The sequence below is a fragment of the Capricornis sumatraensis genome, chromosome 23 (assembly GCF_032405125.1).
Source record: "Capricornis sumatraensis isolate serow.1 chromosome 23, serow.2, whole genome shotgun sequence".
NCBI lineage: Eukaryota > Metazoa > Chordata > Mammalia > Artiodactyla > Bovidae > Capricornis > Capricornis sumatraensis.
Genome location: NC_091091.1, coordinates 38,053,902 through 38,078,376, shown reverse-complemented (window position 1 = coordinate 38,078,376; position 24,475 = coordinate 38,053,902).

Here is a 24,475-nt window from a genome sequence, read left to right as displayed (position 1 = left end):
CTGGGCCCGTCACTTCACGGCAAATAGATGGGGAAACAATGGCAATAGTGACAGACTTTATGTTCTTGGGCTCCAAAATTACTGCAGATGGTGACTGCAGCCATGAAATTAAAAGATGCTTGCTCCTTGGAAGAAAGGCTATGACCAACCTAGACAGTATATTAAAAAGCAGAGACATTATTTTGCCAACAAAGGTCCGTCTAGTAAAGCTATGGCTCTTCTAGAGGTCATGTATGGATGTGAAAGGAAAGGAAAACTGAGCACTGAAGAATTGATGTTTTTGAACTGTGGTGTTGGAGAAAACTCTTGAGGGTCACTTGGACTGCAAGGAGATCCAACCAGTCAATCCTAAAGGAAATCAGTCCTGAATATTCATTGGAAGGACTGATGCTGTAGCTGAAACTCCAATACTTTGGCCACCTGATGTGAAGAGCCAATTCACTGGAAAATACCCTGATGCTGGGAAAGATTGAAGGTGGGAGGAGAATTGGAGGACAGAGGATGAGATGGTTGGATGGCATCACCAACTCAATGGACATGAGTTTGAGCAAGCTCTGGGAGTTGATGATGGACAGGGAAGCCGGCCATGCTGCAATCCATGGGGTCACAAAGAATCGGACATGGCTGAGCAACTGAACTGACTTAGGCAAGTCAAAAACATTTCTGTGCCTCTATTTCCTCCTCTGTAAAATAAGATAATAATGGTATCTACTTGATAGACCTGCTTTGAGAACTAATTGAGTTAGTACATGAAAAGCAATTATAGTAGTGCCTGGCACACTGAGCATTGTTCTGTGTGTATACATGTGGGTATGTGTGTTTGTGTACATGTATGTGTGCCTGCATGTGACTGTGGGTGTGTGCAGCCACTGAGAAGAGTTCCAACGTAAAAAAATCCAAAGTGCTAAATGTCTTCTGGTGGTGGTTTGGGTTTTCTTCTTTATGCTTTTCTTTGCTTTTCAAATGATTTTCTTTATTTTACTTTTCTAATCAGGGGGGAAATGCTGGTGTTTGACTTTTACCATCTGAAAATCAGGATGCCAAACCTTGATCAACATATTTCCCAGGGTTACTGGGAGGTTCAAGGAGACACCAAATTCCAGGGTTTATAAACTGTGAAGTGCTGTACACAGTTGGAGAATTGCCCATAAAAGCACCCTGGAGCCTTGAACCTCCTGCACTTTGGGGCACAGTCCCCCCTGGTGGGTCCTGTGGCTGTGTCTTCCTCACACCCGGCCCTGAATCTGGGTTGAGGACTGCCTCCCTCGGCGAGTCCTCTCTGAGTGCCCCCTCAAAGGCCTCTGGAGGAGGGAAAACACATCCCCCTTCAACCATGAAATGTTTCTCTGCCCTTCGGGCTTAAAAGCTGGATAGTCCTTCATCATTCCCTCCGTAGTGGAAAGACTATCTTTCCAGCACCCTCCCACCCACACACAGCTCCCATCTCTACCACAATCAGGCCTCAGAATATTTTCCATTAAATTCAATGTTTGTTTTGTTTTGTTTTTTAATGCACAAGGATCTCCTTCCTCGGGTATTTGTCCCACCATTTAGGGGGTATCTGGAGCCAGCTCCCTTCTCCAGCTCACTGATCCCACTTCATATCCAGAAATGAAATTTACAAAAGCCAAGAGACCCAGAGAACCAAGAGACCTTTCCCACATTTTCCTCCTGAGATTTTTTTTTTCTCTTTAAAACAAATTTGGCATCTTAAGCGAGATACAACCGTATATTTATGGGAGTTTAATAACTTCTTCCATTAATAACATAGACAAACTAATTTACCCAAACGTGTCTGTTTTAAACTCTGGGAACAAAGGGTGGGAGGAAGAAAATCAATCTTTCCTTTGTACTTGAGCCACTGACCCGTTAAAGCTTTGAAGATCATTTCTTTAAGAAATTGTGAGGAGTTATTTAACTACAAACAGCAGCTACCTTCCCATTCCAGCTGCGTAATCAAGCATAATAAATTAGAGTGTTTTTTTTTAAGTTGACTCCTTTTTTTTTTTCTTTGTATAACTGAAAATCCTAAATAGCACTTTGACAAATCGGCGTCATGGCAGACATCAGCGAACTTCCCTTGCACTGGAGCTAGTTAAGCCAAGCTGAAGCCATCCGGAGACATTCTTGATTGGAGGGTGTTGGGAGAAACCCAGGTTTTACCTTTGAAGCAGGGCTTGATAAAGTTCCTGACGCTGGCAGGAGTGACCGATTCCCTGGGACCCAGCCACCCTGAGAGGGTGGCAATTTCCGGCCTTTGCCCTGAACACCCACCAGCCAAGGGACAGTCCACTGGGGAGGAGCGGCTTCAGCTGGCCCCCAGGAGCAGCCAGGCACCTCCCTCCCAAATCTGGCCAGCATTCCTCCGTGCAAACTGTTCTGATCCACTGTGATAAAAATCAGTCTCCGTGGGTCTTGAAAGAGTCAAAGGCCCTTCTTAATCAAATGATCAACTGTTCATTTTGAAAGCTTGACTGGTTCAATTAAGATCACAGGCAGGAGACAGGCCGGTCATATTACCCTCCTTTCTAGCCGGCCTGGCCAGTCGCCGTCCCCAAAAACCTACCTTTGACCAGCCCACTCCTGTGCCTGCCTGGAATGTTCCACCACCCCCTGATGAAATCTGACCACCCTTCAAGGCCTCATCCTGCTCCCACCTCCTCCCAGAAGCCTTCCCTGGGCCCACCTGCTGCCAGGGACCTGCCTTCCCTCTGAAATTTTGCAGCCATATTGTGAATCCTTTCACTCAGGGTTTTATTGTGGTCTGTCTCAAGCTGCTCTTTACCACTTCCGAACAACCAGACTGCAAGCTCCTTGAGGAGCCTGGCCGTGAGACGTGGCCTTCATGAGCACACCCTGACCGCTAACTGAGGACGGGTGTTTCTAACCCCTGTGCGAGCCTGCAAACAGGCAGTCCTTGACGACCAAGGGTTGGCTTCCAAAAGTTCATTTGTGAGTCAGGCTGTTTGGAATTCAGAATGTGCTCTTTTATTTTTTTTCCAAAATAACAAAGTCCTAAAATGATGCAATAGTGCTCTGGTGGAGACTGGATCGCAGGCTAGCCCACAGAATCCCATTTTGCCTGTAACATACCTGCAATACTACTCAACAGCCATGCTCCAATTAACAGTGTTAATCCACTGGGAGTTAAATAACTTTTTATGGGCCAGCCTGGAAACTTGACCCCATTATCCACTAAAGGGAAATGCTTTGGTGGGAAGCCCAGTCACTTCCCCAGCCTTCCTCCCATCCGTCCAATGCCACAGTAGCTGGCAGGATGAAGAAAAGAGGCTAACCTATGGATCTATTCTCCTGCTTTCTTCTACTGGTCAGGTCAGCCTGGTTGCCCTAAAATGAAAAGAGAGAGGGAGACTTAGGGAGTCCTAGTTGGCCAGAGATGCCCCTTTCAAAGCCAATTCTTTGTTGGATGCTGGCAGCAGGGGTGGGGGGTGAGGGCTATAAGTTTAGGGACCCTGGGAGGCAGCACCTACATCTCAAGTCTGTGGAGAACTGCCCTTCCAAGCATGCCCAAACCCAGCCCTCAAACATGTTCTCTCCCAAAGGCATTATTTCAATTGGGAGACACGGCAGACACCCGTGTGCTCTGATGTCACTCTCACGAGGACTCTCATCTTTTTCCCTTTCTGTCCCTGGCATAAGGCCAGGTGGTGCACCACTCCCCCCCTTACCCCACCACCCAGCCTCCAAGCACAAGGTCAGATAGTGCTGGGACCCTCTGGGCTCCAATCCTACCCGTCTGTCTACACCTGCTGACTAGACAGGCTGAATGTCTATTTTTTAAAAGCAGTGAAACTTAAGGTATAGCATTTTTAATCTCCCCTCCCCAGTTAATCCCATGCACCCCTCCCCCTGCCCGAAAGAAGCTCCTACTTTCAGAATTGATGCTTTCAAGGACAATACCATGTATATGTCTCTTCTGAGCAAGTGATCAATAAATTATGTTCACATTAGTGATTTTTCTAGAAACAACTCCATCCCAAATTTTAGACCCACCCTGTACTCAGCACATGTGACCCAGAACACCTTTTCAGCTAACACATTAATGCCAGGGAGGTTGACCCTGCAAGGAAAGTCAAAAGTGGTCTGAGACATACGACTGTCGGGAAATCCTTAAATGGAAGCTTTCAGAGACTCGTTACCTCGCCACGTCACCACTTTGCAGACGCTGTGTTAGAACCCATTTAAAGCATTCAAGCATATAATCAAATTTCAGTAATGAGTTATTAATTAAGCAGGGGCAACCAATTCTCTGCTAACTGCCTCATAAACAATCGACAGGAGATTTGTGAATTTTGACTTCCTGACACTATTAAACAAATCAATATTAGGTTTCAGACACAGCAATTCAGACAGTTTTCTCTGTTATTTGGCAGTCATCTGCCTGGAATACTAATGAAAGAATTAAGAGCTGGAGATTTTGCATGTGTTCCATCAAAAAGATCCTTATCTGTGGGGAATTGGGGCCTGATTTGCATGGAAGAAGTCTTTGCTTTTGTAGGTACAATTTTTCTCAATATGTCACTCATTAGTATTTATAAAAGCTCTGGGCAGTGGAACGTCCACCAGGCTTCAGAGCCAGCAGCCAAAGCCCTACTGGAGATAGCTCGGAACAAAGCAATTCATTTATTTATATATTTTGCAGACTGGTTAATTTATAGCTAACCTAACCCATGGAACACTTGGGTCTAAGAATACAGCCAAGCATCTTACTCAGCTTTTATTTTTTTCTAAAGGTCTGTTTGTTCCAGTGTAGAAACAGCTAACTAAACCGGGAAGATGGAGTTTTGCAAAATCTGGGCAATCTCTGAGTAGCAAAGTGTGGTCATCTCAGTTTACCCTTAACCTTCTCTTTCTTTCTCTTCTCTTTGTTTATTTCCCTTTCATACTCATTTGACTCAACAACAGTGCTGTTAAAAATACCTTATATAGACAATGACAGAGATTTACCTCTGTTTATCTAAGGAAGAAATAGAACCCAGGCAGTAGCAGTGCTAAGGTTCTCTTATTCTTCCTCGTGTACCCCAGACCCAGAGTCAGGGATTTGTTCAAGGGGTCACTTGGCAAGTGTAATCCATTCCCTCCATGGCCTCCTGGTTTAGTTGGCCACAGAGGTGCCAATTAGGAATTGACCTGAAGTTTTATAAGGATTAGACTAACGTATGGATAAGGACTCTTTTCAGAGGCAGAAGATCCCCTGCTTATCACACACTTATGTAAATTGCTTGCAGCACCTCTGTTCAAAACACCCACAACTATATGTCTGTGTGTGTGTATACATATACACATGTGTATACATATATGCACACATATATAGTTTTTAATAGATATTTATATATTATGTACTTTTATATACTGATATGTTTTGTAGAGATATACATACCCAGAGGGGCTTCCCAGGTGGCGCAGTGGTAAAGAATCTGCCTGCCAATAAGGGAGTGTGGATTCAATCCCTGGGTCAGGAAGTTTCCCTGGAGGAGAAAATGGCAGCCCATCCCAGTATTCTTGCCTGAAAAATTCCATGGACAGAGGAGCCTGGTGCTACTTCCTTTGTGGCTCAGATGGTAAAGAATCTGCCTGCATTGTGGGAGACCCAGGTTCACTCCCTAGGTTGGGAAGATCCCCTGGAGAAGGAAATGGCAACCCACTCCAGTATTCTTGCCTGGAGAATTCTGTGGGCAGAGAAACCTGGCGGGCTACATTCCAAGGGCTGCAAAGAGTCAGACATGACTGAGTCACTAACACTTTCACGTTTCACCACTCAAAATGAAGTAAGAACCACTTTTTACCGCTTTTATAGATGGAAATCAGAGTGAACTGAGTGCTGTGCTTCTCGAGGTGATTACTGATGGTGGCTAAACTCCCACCTCTAGACTTTTAATCGTTAAGTCTTTCATTGCACAACATGCTGGAGTTGCTGTTTATCTATCAATTAGGGTTATAGTCGATTGCTAATAACAAGAAACTAAAAATAATAGTAATTTAAATAGGAAGAAATGTTCTCTTCTCCTACATAAATGAGGTCCACAGATGAGCAGTCCAGGACTAATATAACAGCACAACGGTCCCAGGCTTCAGACATTCTGTTGCCCCTGTTCAACCATGAGGTCTCAGACTGCTGCCCCAGCTTCAAATATCACATCCTCAGCTCTGCAGTCAGCAAAAAAGGAGAAAGAGTAGACTAGTAGAGAGGGCGTGTCCCTCTTTTAAATATATTCTTCAAAGACCATCTTACACCTTCAGTTCAGTTCAGTTGCTGTCGTGTCTGATTCTTTGCGACCCCATGAATCGCAGCACGCCGGGCCTCCCTGTCCATCACCAACTCCCGGAGTCCACTCAAACTCACGTCCATCAAGTTGGTGATGCCATCCAGCCATCTCATCCTCGGTCGTCCCCTCCTCCTCCTGCCCCCAATCCCTCCCAGCATCAGAGTCTTTTCCAATGAGTCAACTCTTCGCATGAGGTAGCCAAAGTACTGGAGTTTCAGCTTTAGCATCATTCCTTCCAATGAACACCCAGGGCCGATCTCCTTCAGAATGGACTGGTTGGATCTCCTTGCAGTCCATGAGACTCTCAAGAGTCTCCTCCAACACCACAGTTCAAAAGCATCAATTCTTCGGCACTCAGCTTTCTTCACAACCCAACTCTCACATCCATACGTGACCACTGGAAAAACCATAGCCTTGACTAGACGGACCTTTGTTGGCAAAGTAATGTCTCTGCTTTTCAATATGCTATCTAGGTATAGACTGTAATAATTCATCAAATGAAAAATCCAGAGAAAATTCAGAAACTATCTCTGCTTCCCCCATCAAGCTTATATTCCTTGCCTTGATGGAGCAACCTGGAAACATATTATATATTTTAAAATATACTTGTTCGGAGCACTGGCCATATGCTGATGGACCACTCAACAACTGATCACTCAAGGTTGACAGCTGCAGTTCCATATTCCTGGATGACACATTGTCAGTCTTTGAATATTATTTCTGGACAACAGAAGCTACTCCAGTCAGCTTAAGCAGAAAGGGACTGTTTTCAAGGAAAATTGAGTAGCTCACAGAACCTCCAGGGGTGTTGGAGAACCAGATTTGGATTCTACAAGAAAGACACTTAGCCAAGAGGTCACTTCACTGGTAACCCAACCCATGAAACTCCTGTTCTATAAAACCCAGGGTTTCTGTAGTCCACTGATCAGAACCTATGGTACCGAACTAAGGGCTCTACAAACTCTACCAGAACCAGCTGCAAACACAGATACCTACACCCACCCATCAGCACGTCTGATCTTCCTACATGTGGCTACCATCTTCTATTGCTCACTTCACTTCCAAGATTTCCATGACACCCAGACAGAACAGAATTTAAGTCATATGCAAATTCCTAGCTGCAAGGTAATCTAGGAAATCTACTTGTTTTGTTTTCAGTTCTAGAGCATCTATTATACAAAAAGATACGCTAGAAGAGAGTTGGGATGAGTGATAAGTAAGCAGCTAGACAAAATCAACCACAGTATTGCTGGTCATAGCTTTCTATTTGGAAAAACTAACCCATACACTATGAGGCTCACCGTACACTACAGAGTATCCATGATGAGTAATAACCTGACATTTATAAACTTATTTAATTTTCATACAAATACCCTTGGCTAGATAGGTACCATCTTACCTGCAGATAAGAAATCTGAGACTTAGAGAGGTTTAGAAATTTCCTCAACATCATACATCATACTCATTCACATCATACAGTGTATGGTAGAGCTGAGCTTTGTTCTCCTATGTCTTAGTCCAGCAGAAGAGTTATACATTGAAAAGATCACAGAAACTCAGCCAGTAACCAGCCAAGTGGCTTAAACTTTTATCGGACTTCCTCCAACCTCAAGTTACTCATCTGAAAAATGGAGATAATTATGCTTCAAAGGTGGCATATTGAAGGTAGAATAAGATATGATATGCATTTCCCTAATTTGGGATCCAGAATATAACTTAACAGTCTTTTAAAACAGTTAAATAAATAAATGTATGAAAAAATTTAGAAAACAACCCTCTCCCCCAAAAAAGAAGACCTTCCTAATTTCTCACTCCCTGACAACCCCTCTCCTTTTGCTGAATGGGTCATGATTTACTTGATAATCTGCCCAAGACAGAAAGGATTCACGGCCAGTAGTTCAATGTTAAAATAGGATCATGTGCCCAAGCAAAGGGAACCTTTTAGAGTAGCAGTGGCTCACTTCAAAAACAGGAGGCCTGTTAACACTCAGGCTTAATTAATCTGATTTCTTGATAAATCCACTGTGACAGGGACCAACACCGTTAACTGTTAACATGCAAGTGCTCTCAGGCTTTCTCTGGGGAGAGAAAGAAAAGGATATATTAAGAACTACTGTAGAGGTTAGTCAATAGGTCTCCTTCTGTTGTTGTGATGATGTAAGTCAAATTTGGAATTCCTTTTGAGTTAGATTTGGCTAATGGAGAACACTTCTTTGAATAGGACCCTACCTAGACTGGGTCACATAGGATCTAACTTATATCTGGGTTACACTCATTTTGAAAAACTCAGCCAGTATTACAGTGGCAGTTGGCTTATTTCAAGGGTCAAAATTTATGGATTTGGGGCTCTCAGGGAATGGAGGGTAAACAAAAACTTTGGAAGAAATCTCTGCCTTCATTTATTCACCAAACATCACATGTAGATTGAATATGGAATATGCTTCAAACACATATACATGCACAACTATTTTTCTTCTTCCTTATTGAAAACATTTAATTTTACAAGTAAAACAACTACTTCTTGTTGCAAAAAGTTCAGAATTCAAGATCCCTTTACCATTTATTTCATTCAAAATGAATAAAATAGCATTTGTGTACTATGTCCCAGACATCATTCTAAGTGCTTTACGTGTATTAACTTACATTCTTCTCCAGATAACTCTCAAGATTGGTCCTAACATTTATCCACATTTTCCAATGAGAAACCTGAGGTGAGGGAAGTTAAAAAACCGATCTGCGATGACACAGCCAACATGTTGTAAAACTCGAACCCAGGCTGCCTGGTTTCAGAGTCCATGTTCTTATCCACCGCTATATGCAGTTTCTGCCAATCGATCCTTTCCGGAAAAGACACTGTTACAACTTTTCTGTGATGCCTCCCAGATATTTTTCTTCATGTTTAGATCATAGGTAAACCTATAAAAATATTTTAAAATTACCATGTGTTATACATTAACAGAGTGGTTCTCAAAGTATAGTCCTCTGTCATCAGCATTATCTGCATAGTTATTAAAATGCAAATGCCCAGACTCCACCCTAGACCTACAACATCAGAAAGTCTAGGTCTAGGGCCAGCCATTTGTGGCTTAACAAATCCTCCAGGTGATTCTAATATACTCTGACTCTTAAGAACGGCTGTGTTAGCGGTGTGCCCTAGACTGGGTCTTCCAAGAAGTAGACACCAAGGTAGGATGAAGCACGTGAGAACCTCATTAATGGAAATTCCTCTGTTGGAGGATAGAGGTTGAGAGTCATGCATTTCCCTTCTCCAGGGGATCTTCCCAACCCAGGGATCGAACCCAGGTTTTCCACATTGCAGGCGGATTCTTTATCAACTGAGCCACAAGGGAAGCTTGAGAGTCATGCAGGAAGAGAATAAAGGGGAAATAAGAGGAAGTCTGATCCTGAGGAAGGAAAGGGGAGAGAAGGTTAGGTAGGGGCTGTCTAGACTGATGGTGGAGAATCCTTGAAGTCAAAGTTGGCCAATAGAGGAGTCCTATGTCTCCCAGGGGAGAAGGCAGTGGCAACCCACTCCAATACTCTCGCCTGGAAAATCCCATGGACAAAGGAGCCTACTGGGCTGCAGTCCATGGGGTCGCTAAGAGTTGGGCACAACTGAGCGACTTCACTTTCAATTTTCACTTTCATGCATTGGAGAAGGAAATGGCAACCCTCTCCAGTATTCTTGCCTGGAGAATCCCAGGGACAGAAGAGCCTAGTGGGCTGCCGTCTATGGGGTCGCAGAGTCGGACACGACTGAAGCGACTTAGCAGCAGCAGCAGCAGCATGTCTCCCAGAAACAGGTTGGCTTTAGCTTTCTTCCCACATCCAGCCATTGTGGGGAGCAGCTCTTGTGAAGCACAGCCTTGACTCAGACACAGAAATTGATTTCAAAACGTGACAACTAAGATCCTCAATCTGCAATGCTACCTAGAGATGTATGAGACTTGTTCTCAGGGCGGCCGTGTAACAGCACAGGTGATGTTATCATTCTGCAGCTGGTCACTTGTTTCACTTAACTACCCATCTTAGAAATCTTGATCTGCTCACTCAGTTTAAAGGCTGGGTTTTATTCCATTGTGTGACTATTCCATTGTTTGTGTAATTACCCCTTCATTGACAGACATTTAACCATTTCCAATGTTTTCGCTATTCCATACATTCCCTATTCCATAGGGTGGCAAAGAGTCGGACATGACTAAAGCAACTTAGCACACACTCTCACAGTGTTTCAAGGGCGTGCTGGTGGTAAAGAACCTGCCTTCCAATGCAGGAGACATGAGAGACGGGGGCTCAATTCCTGGGTCAGGAAGACCCCCTGGAGGAGGGCAGGGCAACCCACTCCAGTATTCTTGTCTGGAGAATCCCATGGACAGAGGAGCCTGGCAGGCTATGGTCCATAGGGTCACAAAGAGCTGGACACAATTAAAGCGACTTGACATGCACACACGCCCGCATGTTCACACAGTGTTTCAAAGTTCATCTCATTTTGTACCCTAGAAGAATTACGAAGAATTACCAAGAAGTGAAGTTGCCTCATCCCAGCGTGTGTGTGTGTGCTGTATTTTAATAATCACTGCTGCATTCTCCTCCAAACTAGCTGCATCAATTTATACTCCTGTGAACAGAAAATAGATAAAAGTAACCATTTCTCCACACCCCAACCAATACGAGATAGTATCACTCTTAATTTTTGCCTATCTGATGAATGAAATGATGTCTTATTGTTGTTTTAATTTGCATTTCCCTGATTATTAGTAAGATTGATCATCTTTTCATTTATTTATGGGCCATTTGTGAATTTCCCCGGTGAATCACCTATCTATATCTGTACCGTTATCATTAATTTACATAGATGTGATGTATAAAATACAATAGTATTAAATTGGGAGTATCTTTTTATCATTTGGCTTTTTATCAATTAATACATTCTAAAAATATTGGAAATGTTTTCATGTTAAATGGATATTTGTAACTAAAACTATCAAGCAGGGGTGGATTCACGGGCTGTGAACTCTGAAGAGCCCAATAAATATGCAGAAGACGGAGGGGGTTGAACCCTGGCTCCCTAGGAGTGTCAGCAATGTTTGCACCAGGCTCCCACAGCCCTGCACAGGATGGGTCCCAGATGTGCACGCATGCATGCTAAGTCACTTCAGTCATGTCCGACTCTTTGTGACCCCATGGACTATAGCCCTCGGGGCTCCTTTGTCCAAGGGATTCTCCAGGCAAGAATACTGGAGTGGGTTGCCATGCCCTCCTCCAAGGGGTCTTCCCAACCCAGGATCGAACTTGAGTCTCCTCTGGCTCCTGCATTGCAGACGGATTCTTTACCACTGAGCCACCAAGGAAGCCCCTCCAAGTGGTAGGGCATCAGCTAAAAACAATGTCAGGTAGGCAGGCCTTCCTTCCCACCCCATCCTCAGCTGATGTCTTGCTAGACAGTCAGATGACAAGGATTGAATGCCCGCTCTGCTCTGTGCTGTCTGCACAAGCTCTGGCAAATCATGGAACCTCTCTGCGTCTCAACTTTGTCATCCACAAAATACAGATAACCATACCCCTCACAGAGGCGCTGTGAGAATCCAAGTGCGAGTGTTGCCCTGACCCCGGAGATGAACCGTTAGATGCCCCATGGACAGCTGCTATCATGACTGCACTATGTGCTACTCTTATCAAAAACCACAAGAAGGAGAAACGGGTGCAAATTCCTTCCCAGCCAGTTTACATCAGAAAGAAGGCGTCTATTTCCAGTGTTTTAAGAAGTCTCCACACTGTTCACCATAGCGGCTGTGCTAGTTTGCATCCCCGCCAGCAGTGTACGAGGACATGAAACATGTACATTACCACATGTGAAATAGATGACCAGTCCAAGTTCAATGCATGAAACAGGGCACTCAAAACCGGGACACCGGGACAACCCAGAGGGATGGGATGGGGAGAGAGGTGAGAGGGGGGTTTGGGATGGGAGACACATGTACACCCGTGGCTGATTCATGTCAGTGTATGAAAAACCACCACAATACTGTAAAGTAATTAGACTCTAATTAAAATAAATTGGTTCAGTTCAGTTCAGTTGCTCAGTCGTGTCTGACTGTTTGCAACCCCATGGACTGCAGCACTCCAGGCCTTCCTGCCCATCACCAATTCCCAGAGTTTACTCAAATTCATGTCTATTGAGTCAGTGATGCCATCCAACTGTCTCATTCTCTGTCGTCCCCTTCTCGTCCCCTTCAATCTTTCCCAGCATCAAGATCTTTTCCAATGAGTCAGTTCTTCACATCAGGTGGCCAAAGTATTGGAGTTTCAGCATCAGTCCTTCCAATGAATATTCAGGACTGACTTCCTTTAGGATGGACTCTTTATTTAAAACAAATAAATTAATTTAAAAAAGAAAGAAAGAAAGAAGGTGTCTTCAGCCCTGAACCTGGCACAGGGAACCTGGGCTTAAGATCTTCCCACAAGGCACCTCTCCAGCCCCTTCTGCAGGAACTCCCAAAGCAAAGCCTGGGACTCCCACTGGGTGTCACCCCCTCCGGAAGCCTGTCACCCTCCCAGCACCCCAGTCAGGCCCCATTTGGCACTGACTTCTTTGTCTCTTGCTGCCTGCCTTAATCTTGTGACGCCAATTAACTTTAATGAAAGTTTCATGGGAAAATTGCAGGGTGTAGACACACAAATATGTCTTTAGCAGGAAAACAAGGACAGCCTTAGAACCGTGGTGATTTCCAGGTGGAAAGAAACGTGGAGCTTTCTGTCTCCTCCAGGCAAAAGAGGATTTACGAAACCCAAAGAAAATAACTCTAGAAGCAGAGGTTTGAACTGTGCCAAGTTTGTGACACGAAGGAAGCCACTCCCCGAAAGGAAGTTCTGATTAAGACTGACAACCTTGCTGCCACTCCCGGGGGAGGGGGCCGGGGGACAGGCCGGCATGTCTCTTGGACAGGTAGCGGGCTCCACCCACTCACCACATGAGTCCGAGCAGGTCTGGGGGACACACCTGACTGCTGGTGATGGATTTCCCCCACTTTTATTTAATTACCCTAATTCCTCACATCTGGAGAGCCTTTCAGCATTTACAGCACACCCATTATCTTGCTTTTGCTTCCTAGCCACCTCTTAGGGTAAGAATCACTTTGGTCCCTGTTTTGTGCATGGGCAAAAATGAACTGAGGAAAGGGTAGGTGATTCACAAGGTAATGAGGCGACTAGAATGCAGGTACCCCACCGCTCCTTGCAGCTTTCCCCATGAACACGCATGTCCTGCTTACTTTCTCCCTCGCCCTCCTGGAAACTTTCCTCCTGAGTGTGACAAGCAGAACTTACTGAGAGCAGTGAGAATAAATTCATAGGTTGCTCTATGTTCATCACTGCAGCTGCCATTGCCAAATCCTCATATCTCTGTTCCTAAGGGACATCTCTAGGGGGCCTGTGCTTCCTCTAAAACTCCATCTTGAGAGGTACCTAGAGCAGGTGTCCCATCCTAGAAGGGGGGCTTTGGCCTTGCAGACTAGCCACTGCCTGATCTTGTTCAAACATTTGTGACTGGACTCTTTTATTTTTTCCACCCCACCCTGCCCCACCAAAAGAACAAGAAAATATGTACCCTGATTATATTATTATAACATTCAACTTAAAAGAATGCCTTTGAAACTATTAAATAATAGCTCCCAGTACTCAAGTGCAGGCACTATGTCAGGCCCTGTGCTTTACAGCATAAGCACACTGTCTGATTTAGTCCTCTCTACAGCCAGCTGATGAAGCTATTTGTGGTAAGACAGCTAGTTATCCATCAGAGAGCAATGCTCCTTCTTCCATAATAAGAGAATGGTAGCCTAATACCTGGTTGCCCAGCTAAAGACTACATTTCCCAGGCTCCTTTGCAACTAGTCTGGTCACGTGACTACATTTATATCAGAATGTTATTGTAAGCTCTGTGTTCAACTTTGGGGTCATTCTTTTTTTAATAGAAATTTATTAATTTTGATTGGAGGCTAATTACTTTACAATATTGTACTGGTTTTGCCAAACATTGACATGAATCTGCCATGGGTGTACATGTGTTCCCCATCCTGAAACCCCCTCCCACCTCCCTTGGGGTCATTCTTTAACTCCAAAGGCAAACTCCTTACTGTGATTTCTCTCTCTCTCTCTCTCTCTCATTCCCATTTCTGCATAATGATTTTGACCATATGGATGAGGACAATAACCCTGAGAGGCAGGGCAGTATGGTAGATGGGGTCTTGGTCCTGGAATGACCACACGACTGGAATGAACATGACTGCACATTGGCTGTGCAGTTCATGCACCACCGGCCATTCATGCAGGACTGATACATGAGAGAAAAATACACATATATTTTTTGAGCCCCATATTTTGCCATCTCTTTGTTTCTCACTGTAGCTTCATCTTTAACTGAAACAGTATTATTATGCCCATTTTACAGTTGGGGAACTTAGGCTCATAAAGATTAAGTAACTTGCCCAAGTTTATATGAATACAAAGCAAGGATTCAAGCCCATGTCTGTTGGATTCCAAAACCTCTGCAAGATGATTCATTCATTCATTTACTCATCAAGACTTTAACAACTATCTATGTAATTGAAGCAAGAATCCCAGGGCTTTGCCGGTACAGGAGGATCATAAATCCATGTGTTGCCTCCCTCCCTTTCACCCTCAAGAGAATGCCATGCTCAAGAGGCGAGTTGCCGTGATGAAAGTTAATTTCAGAACTTCTTCCTGGTCTTTGTGTAGCCATAAGTGAGTAAGTAGATGGCTCTGCAGACGGTGCCAGCTCCTTCTACAGATAACACTCAGAGGGCAGCCCAGGATGACCACAGAAGGATTAAAAGAGAAATAGAGACCACCTTAATACTCTAATGGCTTTCCCCATGGAGAGGAGTCTGTGAAGATGAGGTGGCATTTGGAGAAATGTCTTTTTCTCTTAGCATGGTCTACACTGTTTCAGTTCAGTTCAGTTCAGTCCCTCAGTTGTGTCCAGCTCTTTGCGACCCCATGAATCGCAGCATGCCAGGCCTCCCTGCTCATCAACAACTCCCAGAGTTCACCCAAACTCATGTCCATCAAGTCAGTGATGCCATCCAGCCATCTCATCCTCTGTAATCTCCTTCTCCTCCTGCTCTCAATCCCTCCCAGCATCAGGGTCTTTTCCAATGAGTCAACTCTTCACATGAGGTGGCGTAAGTATTGGAGTTTCAGCTTCAGCATCAGTCCTTCCAATGAACACCCAGGGCTGATCTCCTTCAGAATGGACTGGTTGGATCTCCTTGCAGTCCAAGAGACTCTCAAGAGTCTTCTCCAACACCCCAGTTCAAAAGCATCAATTCTTTGGCACTCAGCTTTCTTCACAGTCCAACTCTCACATCCATACAAGATCACTGGAAAAACCATGGCCTTGACAGACCTTTGTTGTAGTCTCTGAGAATTCCTATTTCTCATTAGAAGAGGTACAGGTGCATGTGTATATGTATGTTTGCTCATGTTCACATGTTTGTGTGCCAATGTGGTTACATGTGTTTACGGGTAAGTGGGTATGCTACCGTGTATGTATACACGTATGTGTGATGTCTGTTATACTTTTGGTGTGGTTATGTAACAGTTGTGTGTGTCGGGGGGTGGGATGCTCCTTTGCAGTTGTGTCTGTGTTTGGAAATGAGGGTGGTGATCTACCAGTTGTTACTGGATGGCTAGGAAGAATCACCCCTGCACACCTCCCCCTGTGAGAAGCCTAACATACCTGACTTGGTGTGGCCAACCACACCCCAAATGTCCCACTGGTCTTCTCCCAAATACACACACACAAACACAAGCTCATCCTTTTTTTCTTTACTGAAATATAATTAATTTACAATGTTGTGTTAGTTTTAGGTGTACAGCAAAGTGATTCAACTGCATATGTATATATATGTGTGTGTGTGTGTGTGTATATATATTCTTTTTAGGTTCTTTTCCATCACAAGTTATTACAAGATATTGAGCATAGTTCTCTTGCTATACAGTAGGTTCTTAGTGGTTAACTTTGTTTGTTTTCATGCTCACTTTTTTTTATGCTTTGATCAAATCACTCAGTTTCTAGAAAGGAATTACAAAGATTACTGAATCTCACAGACTATCTGCTGAAAGGAGGGAATGAATTCCAGGGTCAGGCCAAACCTCCAAGCTGAGCACGAAGCTTTCCCAGAGTGAAGTAGAGACTCACCTAGAAGGTTTAGAGGATGAGGCAGGCTCCAAGGAGGAGAGGGCCGCCCCAGCTAGGAGCCCAGACTCCCCGTGGGTGGTTGATCTGGTCTTTGTGCTTTTCTTTCAGGGAGTTTGTGGGAGTCCTACGGACTGGGAAATTTTGCATCTTCCGCTTCTGGTGTTGTCAGCCCTGTTGGTTACTCCCATCGCCCCAGGAAAGTCTGGCCTGGCTGTGCAGGAACAAGTGGCAACAGGGCCATACAAGCCTGTGTATCTTCTGCCCTCGCTCCCACCCTTCAGAGGTGCCCCAGCCCCTCAACCTGCCCAGAGTACAAGCAGTGACCATCCCTAAGGTGCACAGAGGTCTCAAGGATGATGAACAAGGGCCAGAGAACACCCTGGAGAGGTAGACAGGAGACAAACCTTGAGCAGCCCCATGTGTCCTGGATGGAGGTAACCCAAAGCGGCGAGGCTGAGGTCGGGCTCCACCTATCCTGTTGCTGGGCCCAGGCCTCGGAGCATATGCAGAGCTGGGAGAGGGTTTCCTGAGTCAGTAATGACTCCTATTATGCAAAAGGAACTTTAATATTTTCTCTTCAATTCTATTTCATGTTTTGCCAGGGCTGTGGAAAACACCCAGCAAAGTGGTTTTGGGATCCCCTGAAATTTGGTAATGAGTAGTTAGGAAAGTGCTTGCTGGAGTAAGTCATGCAGGAGGCACTGCGGGCAGAGGAGCAGCTGTATCTTCATAGCTGAGGGGATGGGACCAGGGGGAGGTAACTGAGATGCTTGGCGCTGACATTTAAAGAGGCGCTCACTCTCAGGGTCAGCACCCAAGAGTAAGCACCTCCTCAAATTTTGTTTCCCACCTACTTCTTTGGTCACATCCTAGTCTCAGCCTTGCCACTAGGCACTTTCCCTGTGCCAGGCTTTGTGCTAAGGGCTTGTGCGCACCATCACATTCCATCCTCCCCTCTTTTCACCAGGAAGACTGAACCAGCGGAGATACCCAGGGAATGTCAGTATGACTATTAGGAGCCCCCAGACTTGATAGCCCCTTGCACTGAAAGGAGAACAAACCAGTCAATCCCAAAGGAAATCAACCCTGAATATACACTGGAAGGACTGATGCTAAAACTGAAGCTCTAGTACTTTGGCCACCTGATGTGAATATCCGACTCAGTGGAAAAGACCTTGATGCTGGGAAAGATTGAAGGCAAAAAGAAAACGGGGTCAGCAGAGGTTAGATAGCATCACCAACTCCATGGACATGAATTTGAGCAAACTCTGGGAGACAGTGAAGGACAGAGGAGCCTGGCGTGCTGCAGTCCACGGGGTCGCAAACAGTCAGACACGACTGAGCAACTGAACAACGAACAAGACATCTTGGGTGATTGATGATGGCACCAGGGCAAAAAAGCAACAGGAATGGCTGGCTTGAGTGGGGAGGGCTGGCAGAGGGGCTGAAAATACCTGCGTGAGAGCTAAAAAGTCACATATATATAGAGCATATACATTCACAGCACATAGGTGGATCAGCAGACAGAAACTGAGTTAGATATAGAAGGGAAGGTAACAGTGACTTCTAGTTATGCTGACCTTGGGCAGAAAGAGCTTGACAAGGAGGATGTCCCCACAAATTCGCCCTACTGCGGCTTCCTCTGTGGACATCCTTTATGCCAACATCTCAGGCTGCCACTCAGGACCACAGTTAGCCTATCGGTCACCTTCGTGAGTTAGAAAAATGCACCCCTTCCTCTGGGCGAATGCAGCACCACAGCCTTCCCAGCAGCCCTGGTGCCATTGGCTCAAACATCATCTTGTTAGTTAGACCCTTAAGGGCCTTTCAAGTCCTTGCTTTTGAACGAAATTCTATGTGAAGAGAAAAAAACAGGTCAGATCCCACTCCAGAGAAGCACGAAGGCAAATTATATAAAAGAACATGGCCATTCATGGAGTCCCATTGGCAAATTCAGCATTTACAAGGCAGTGGGCTCTGATGGAAACTTCCCAACGCTGTTCTTTCACAATCCAATGTCTTGGGTAGGGGTGGGAGAGGTGGAAAGAGACCCCATTTGCCTTTTTTTTTTTTTTTGATATGCATCTGGATTTTATTTTATTTTTTAAATTTATTTATTTTAATTGGAGGCTAATTACTCTACAATATTGTATTGATTCTGCCACACATCAACATGAATCCGCTATGGGCGTACACGTGTTCCCCATCCTGAACCCCCCTCCTGCCTGCCTCCCCATTTTCTATACGGAGAAGCATCATAAAATATAGCCCCAATCTTGTTCCCTGTATCCAAGCTTTCAGGAGCTTAGTATCCACTCAAATGATGACCTATCATGGGGATATGAACCCCACTATTAAACACCCAGACCCGTGAGCCTCAGAGAAAAAACTAGCTTCCCAGCCCTGTGCAGAGAGAATTGCTACTGTGTCCAGGAAAGGCCAACAGAGCCTGGGCCCCAGGAATCCGAAAGTTACTACAGATATCAGATAAACGAGGTTCCGCCCTACAGAGACCGGCCTTGACAGGCCCATAAAGGCGGCCTAATACCCTGAGCCCATGTGCTTTTGATATCATGTCTCATTTTCTGCATGAATGAGAGACTCAGCCAAGGGAAGAAATCTTAAGTTTTCATTTACAGCTCAGGAAGCCTGGCTCACCTGCCATGGGCAACCATGAGGGCCGCCGCAGAGCTGGTGGCCACCTGGCCTGGCACACATGGAAAGAGCAGGGGTCCTCAGTGGCTGCTCAGTAATTTAATGGGAAATGGAAACTCCCATTACCTCCCGAGGCTGAGTCCTGACAAACAAGGTTTCAGGGCTGAGTAAATCTGCAGTGAGCCCTGATTTCCTGGTGCTTTGAGGGAGAAAAGAAACCCAGGGCCCATAGGTAAGGTCAACTCTGGGGCAGTCTGTCGAGCTTGTGATTAGTGACCCTGATCTGGGCGTCAGGCCCTCTGCTCTCGCTCCCTCCAGGAAAGGGAAGTAGAAGGGAACAGACACTTTCTTGGCACCTACTGTCAAGCTGTAGGCCAGCGACTCCACCTCTAGTCTTTCTTCAACTATTATTCCCACTTGACGGATGGGAATACTAAGTCACACAGATAGTAAGTGTCAGAGCCAAGCTTCTGACGCTCCTCAGAAAGCCAGCAACCTCTGGGCTCTCCTTCCTGAGAGCCTCCCCCAAGTAAAGATCTGCTAGCCGTCATTTACACATCAGTGCAGAAGGCACCAAGGGCTTGGCTTCCCAGGTAGCTCAGTGGTAAAGAATCTGCTTGCCGATGCAGGAGATGCAGGAAACATGGGTTTGATCCCTGGGTCAGGAAGATGCCCTGGAGAAGAAAATGGCAACCCACTTCAGGATTCTTGCCTGGGAAATCCCATGGACAGAGGAACCTAGCGGGCTACAGTCCATGGGGTCGCAAAAAGTCAGATACAACATATGCACACAAAAGTCACCAAAGGCAGAGGCAGCTGAAATCTGGTAGGAAGAAGGATGCTGCATTGAAAGAGCATGTGCAAAACAAGCATGCTGAGTTGACTCATGTCCAGGAGCTCCTACTGGAGGACCCCTCTCTGAACCTGAGCATTCCAAGGCCCTGTGCACGGTTTTGCCTTTGCAATTCTGTATTCTTATCCTCCAAATTTTAGTAGCGTTAAACTTGAGACTTCCCTTGCTGCATGCATGCAGATTGTGTTTTACTGGGGAGGTGGCTTTGGAGATGGTGCTGATGCAGATGATGGATATGTGTGTATATATATATATGGCTGAGTCCCTTCACAGTCCATCTGAAAGTATTGCAACATTGTTGACTGGTTGCCATACCCCAACAGAAAACAAAAAGTTTACAAAAAGAACTGTGTGCCTCCCCCCAGGTGTTGGCCTTTGTGGAAGCTGGAAGCCCAGCCAGGTATCCTTGTTCCTTTTGGCTTCAGTGGGGAGGGGCACCATCCATAGGCTAGAGAAGACAAGATGCAGGAGACCTCCTGTGTAAGGATACCCGAGGGGACCAGAGGGCCAGACCTTGCCCATCCTTCCAGGAGTGAGCGGTCCCTATCCCAGGGCTGCCATCCCATTGCAAATGCCCACACACTGGCTTTGGATAACAGGACAGAAGTTCACAAGGCCACAGCTCTGGAGGCCAGAAGTTCAAAACCAAGGTGTTCAAGGGGTTGCTTCCTGCCAGAGGCTCTCAGCGAGAAACTGTTGCAAGCTGCTCTCCAGGTGGTTGCTGGCAAGGTTGGGCTTCCCTTGACGTGTAGATGAATCACCACAGTCTCCACCTCCACCTCCACCTCCACAGGGCACTCTTCCCTGGATCTCTTGTGTCTCTGTCCAGTTTTCCATCCCCTTGTAAGGCTATCTTAATCCAGTGTGACCTCATCTTAACTTGATCACATCTGCAAAGACCCTGTTTCTGAACAGGTAGTGCAGGGCAGGACTTTAACAGTTCTTTGGGCAGGAACCCAATTCTACCCGCTGTAGGAGCTGGGGTCACCTTTGCTAGAGTGGCCTGTGGACTCCTGGCCCTGTCGCTGGAGCCTCAGTAGCTTCTCAGTCCACGTGCTATGGCCCTGCCCAGGGGCCCGCGTGAGCAGGGCTGATCCCAGTGGTTCATCTTGCCCAGGACAGGAGAAGTGGCCAGTCCGGCAGCCTATCTCCGGGCTTCCCTGGCACACCCTAGAAAGCTTGAGGCTCTCATGGGTAACAGAGGAAGAGAGGGGATTTCCCCTTCTCCAGTCACCCCACAAATCAAAGCAGATGTCCTCCGGAAGCCCCCTGATTTATCCACCTGCTGTAGACTGAATGTTTGTGTCCCCCTCCTGCACAAAAAATCATACATTGAAACCTCGTCCCTAGTGTAATGGTATTTGGGGTTGGGGCTTTGGGGAGCTGATTAGGGCAGAGACGAATGGGATCTGTGTCCTTATAAGAGGTCCTGGAGAGCTCTCTTATTCCTTCAGCCACATGAGGACAGAGGGAGAAGATGGCCACCGATGAATCAGGAAGCAAGCTCTCATCAGACACTGAGTCTGCTAGTGCCCTGATTGTGGACTTACCAATCTCCAGCCTCCAGAACTCCTTGAAATAAATCGTGATGCCAAAGCAGCCTCAGACAATACAGAAAGCAATGGCTGCAGCTGAGTGCCAAGAAAACTTTATTTATAAAAACTGATGGAGAGCTGGGTTGGCCCAAGGGCCATAGTTTACTGATCTGGCCTAGCTCATCAGTTATCGAGCCAGTCCCTTTCATTGTTAGAGCTTAGGTTGGTCCCAAATTAGAGCTGTTCTAAATAAGTCTGCAGAGATCTTGGTGCTGACATCCCAGTCTACATTTCTGATTATTTTCTTAGGACAGTGTCTCAGAAGAACTACAGTTTGAAGGCTCTTGAGTTATATTGACAAATTCAGTAAGCATCACATTTTTCCTTTGAGCCAGGCCTTACACTTTGACCTGTACCTTGGCTTGTCCCACGACTGTTTTCCAGATGTCTCAAGCAGAATTTCTGTCTCTTCTCCCAGACTTCCAGTTCCTCAAGTGTAAAGATGTCACATCTTATTCTACTCTTCTGTGCCTTGCCCTCAGCTTTTCCATCTTCCTCCTCTCCCCCACAAAGCTTGTGCACAAGTGAGTGCACCCACCCACCCACACACACACACACACACACATGCTTGCCCAGTGTCTATTGTGACTGCACACATAAGATACACAAGGGAAACTGAGTAATAGCTGAATGAATGAACTCTACGTGTTTAAAACCCTAAGGAGGCACAAGCCAGATACATGTGGTTAGTCACTGATACTTGAATGTTGCGGACCTTTATAAGTCAGATGATAAATAAGCCTCACTCTTTCCCAGAAAACCCTGGGCAAGGCATCAAAGAAAATAATAACCATTTGTCCTAAAGTCCTGTGTTCCTCTTTGCTTGCCCAGGGATTGGTGCCACCCCTGCACCACCCCTTTCCCAGAGAGGCCCTTGGAAAGACAGGGATTGTACAACCTGGGTTTTCCCCCTTCCCCTCATTTTCACCAACCTCCACCGCTCTGGGTCCACACCACAGGGGACCCTCTCACCAGCTCTGCCATTAATCCAGTTCATGAAAAAGTTTAAATGTTCTTTTACATTTCTTTTCACCTTGAATTTTTCGTGAAACCAAATGGCGGTTTCCAAAGGCGAAAAACTGTTATTTTCCAAGGCAAATTCCTGTGAAGTGAAAATTGCTAGTTTCACACGGCTCTACCACTGATGACTATTATTACTACGGATGCTAGATCAACACAATTTGATCAGGAAGAAGTAAAACCTGGGTTATATTCCTAGCAGGCCTTAAATATTCCCATGGCCAGACTTTCACAGACCAAGAGCGAGCAGAGGTCTTCCCAAGGCTCTGGCCACCAGGCCCACCATCATCTCTCCTGTGGATGCCCGCTGAAGCCAGGCCCCTACCAGGCACAGTCAAACTCAAGAGCATGCTTCTTATCCTCCTGAAGACAGGGATGGACTCTGTAAAGAGCACTAACTCAGACCCTTTGAGCGGAGACATTCAGTGTTTGCTAGTCTTTAGAGAATGGGATAGAATTTCTTAAAACGATGACCTGTATGGGAAAATATCTCCCCATGTATTAGTTCATAGAGCTGCTATGACAAGTAGCACAGACTGGGTGAAGTTAACAACACAAATTTATTTTCTTACAGTCAAGGACCAAGTCCAGGATCAAGGTGTCAGCAGAGTTGGTTTCTTCTGAGGCCTCTCTCCTTGGCTTCTAGGTGGCCGTCTTCTTCCAAAGTCTTCACGTGGCCTTCCGTGTGTGTGTGTGTGTGTGTCTCCTAATCTCTTCTTCATACAATTCATGTTCAGCCACTTCAGAGGTGTCCCACTCTTTGTGACCCTATGGACTATAGCCCACCAGGTTCCTCTGTCCATGAGATTCTCCTGGCAAGAAAACTGGAGTGGGTTGCCATACTCTCCTCCAGGGGATCTTCCTGACCCAGGGATCAAACCCAGACCTCCTGCACTACAGGCAGGTTCTTTACCCTCTGAGCCACCAGGCTGGTGCCAAAAGGTGACAGTCCCGCTGGAGTCAGAAGCAGGAGTGAACTCACATGTCACAAAGCATCATTCTTGGGGTTTGGACATGTGGAAAAGTGAAAGTCACTCAGTTGTGTCTGACTCTTTGCAACCCCATGGAGTACACAGTCCGCAAAATTCTCCAGGCCAGAATACTGGAGTGGGTAGCCTTTCCCTTCTCCAGGGGATCTTCCCAATCCAGGGATCGAACCCAAGTCTCCCACATTGCAGGTGGATTCTTTACCAGCTGAGCCACAAGGGAAGCCCAAGAATACTGGAGTGGATAGCCTATCCCTTCTCCAGTGGATCTTCCCAACCCGGGAATCGACCTGGGGTCTTCCTGCTTTGCAGGCAGATTCTTTGCCAATTGAGCTATCGTGTGGATCTCAGCTTAAATATCAGGAAATCTGAGTCACTACTACCCTGATGTCAGAGGTTATCTGGGCATTGTCACTTCCAAAAGGAAGAAAAAGTGCCCCCTTCAGGTGCTTTTGGGTGTCTCACCTAGGGGTCATGCACAGAGCTGAGAAGTGATAGATGTCTTCAGTGACAAGCCGTGGCTAACTGCTTTTGCATGCTTTCCTGGGTGTCTGGCTGTCAGCAGCCAAGATGGAGATGAAGAAAAAGCACAAGCCTCCACTTAAAAATAGAAATTAATCTCTGAAAGCCCAACACCCTGAGCTCACCACAGAATGAGAGTTTTCTCACTTGTAAGTTCTAAAGAAATGCCCTCAGTTGGACTATCCCAAGAAGTTCTTGGCTATGAAAAGCAAAGAGTCATTTTACCTAGAGATGAAGCCATTTTACCTAGAGTTAGGGTGAAGGCAGCTTTTGGGTGGGAGGAAAGGGCACAATCCCAGGCTGTACATTTGCCGGGGGCGGGGGGCAGGGGGGCGTCC